Source organism: Alligator mississippiensis, chromosome 1, assembly GCF_030867095.1.
Source record: "Alligator mississippiensis isolate rAllMis1 chromosome 1, rAllMis1, whole genome shotgun sequence".
Taxonomy (NCBI): domain Eukaryota; kingdom Metazoa; phylum Chordata; order Crocodylia; family Alligatoridae; genus Alligator; species Alligator mississippiensis.
The window spans coordinates 471,152,747-471,154,976 of NC_081824.1; the positions used below are offsets into that span (position 1 = coordinate 471,152,747).

Here is a 2,230-nt window from a genome sequence, read left to right on the forward strand (position 1 = left end):
GACCACCGATAGTACAGTGCAGCCCCAACACAGCAGGGCAGACTGCCAGTGGCCAATACATTCACGGGCTGGATCCAGGTGTTCCTGCTCTGGCACGTGGGTGGGCACCATCTGGCCAGGTGGGGGACAAACTGGCTTCAACACAGCCCTGATGGGGAAAGGAGCTTGACCCATCCTTGTCAAGAGGGAAAGAAGGCTAGCCAGGTGACCCCGTAGGGAGGGAAAGAGTGCGTGGCCTGGCCCAACCCGGCCCTGCAGGAAAGGAAGGGGACACGGTCCAACCCTGATCCCGAAGTGGGGGAACGTGGCCCAGGCCCACAGGGGAAAGAGGCATAGCTTGGCTCAGACCAGCCATGCAGGTACTGGGGCTTGGGGATTTGGCAGGGGAAGTGGTGGGGAGGCTGTGTTCATGGCCACCACTCGCTTGCTGCCAATTCCCCAGACCCATGGGGAGCCCCACAAGCCAGATGTGATGGCTCCATGGGGCTGCATTTGGCCCAGGGGATGGAAATTGAGCAACCCTTGTCTCGTAGATGCATAATACGTCAATTTGTATTTGCTTACAGAGATAATTAATAAAACATAAATATCAATGAAATGTTAGTTAAAATCTCAAAAGATTAAAAAATACCTGTCAGCATTTTCATTTTTACACTCTGCCTTGTATGGATAGCCATTTTAATAACATAACATTAGGTATCGTTTTCAAAAGATCCTGCCTGTTGGAAAATATGCATAAGTGGAGCAGCTGTAAATGCTTCACAACAAGTCGTAGCGCTGAAAGAAGAAGAAAAAAAAGTTAATTTCTCAATTAGTGAATTATGACTATGCAAAGGGTGTGGGAAATGACATTTCAACCCTCACCTAGCCAGATATTGTGCCTATTTAAATAAAATTGGTTTTAAAAAGTTATCAACACAAGCTACACCAAGAAAACCACCTGTGAATTGGTGTGCACTACTTAAATTGACCAGATTGAGTAAACCAGAGTTAAACTGGTTCAACTTTTTGTGTAAGCAAAGCCAGAGGCATAACCAGGAGCGTCAGTGCCCGGGGGAGACAGCGCCGAGCGCTGGAGCGGGAGGTGAGGAGCGTCGAGCGCTGGAGACTCCCTGAAAACCGGCAGTTTGTTCAGTAACCAACTAACTGCAACTTGAGGCCTTTAGGCCTACGCTGAATGAAACAAGGAGACAATTTCAGTCCTACTTAATGTCTTCACTGGAGCGTGTCTGAAATCAGTCCCCATTAACAGGCATGAAAAATATACCCAGGTGCTACTGAAGATGCTGTCGAGAAAGCGATCATCGTGGCTTCCTGTACCTAGTACGGGGGTTTCTCAGCCTCTTTCGGCTCCAGGCGCCCGTCTGCAACTGGCCTGAGTTTTGTGGCACCTGCTTTTCAAAAATTAATTTCACTGTTTTTCATTATGAAAAATAGTAGACTGACTCCCACCCCTACCTCTTGCCACAGCAGATACGAACAGCTTCTGATGCTACGGCTTCCTGCCGGAAACCTCGTGAATCGCATGCAGGTGTTTACATGCCTCACAGAGCTGACTGACTCCCACCCCTACTCACGCACTCGGTGTGTGAGCCCATGCAGCCATGTACATGCATGCACGTGTGTGTGTGTGTACATGCATGCACACGCATCTGCATGTGTAGGTGTATACACACAGTGCACCTGTAGCACATAGGGTACAGCGTGCCTGCAGGTGCATACTGCGTGTGTGTGCATGCAGGTGTGCGCAAACAGGCAGACATGTATGTGCACTGCCACACGCACTCTTTCCATGTATGTATACTGACATGCACACCTATGTGTATACGTGTACAAGTGTATATGTGGAGGTCCACGCCCCCGCCCCCGTACACACACCCGTGGGCAACCCCTCGCAGCCGAGGACGACCCGCTCTCACGAGGCCAGTCCCGGGCCCGGACTCCAGCGCTGCCCCCCCCCCCCCGTGCAGAGACCCGGCCTCCCTCGTGTCGGGGCGGCGGGGTGTGGAAGCGGGCCTGAGGCGGCCTCCACACGCTGCCTCCGCCGCCCCCCGCCGCTCCTGCCGCGTTTCCGGGCCGACGGACGCAGTCCCGGCCCTACCGGCAGCGGCGCGGGGCGGGGCCTGAGCGCGGGCACGTGACTGCCGCCTCCCGCCGCTCTGGCCCGTCCCCGCCGCCCAGCCGGCGCTGCGCTGCGCACGCGCGAACCGCCTTGCTCCTCCCCCCGCCC

At 54.4% G+C, this 2,230-nt stretch overlaps 1 long non-coding RNA gene across 1 annotated transcript; it reads right to left on the reverse strand.

Moving 5' to 3' along the window:
• Positions 1 to 534: 534 nt before the first annotated feature.
• On the reverse strand, positions 535 to 1,872 carry LOC132248702 (uncharacterized). The gene is made up of 2 exons (XR_009460045.1): positions 1,268 to 1,872; positions 535 to 777 (listed from the first exon to the last, which is right to left on the reverse strand). It is a non-coding gene; the product is annotated as an uncharacterized LOC132248702 (long non-coding RNA).
• Between the last annotated feature and the right edge of the window lie 358 nt (positions 1,873 to 2,230).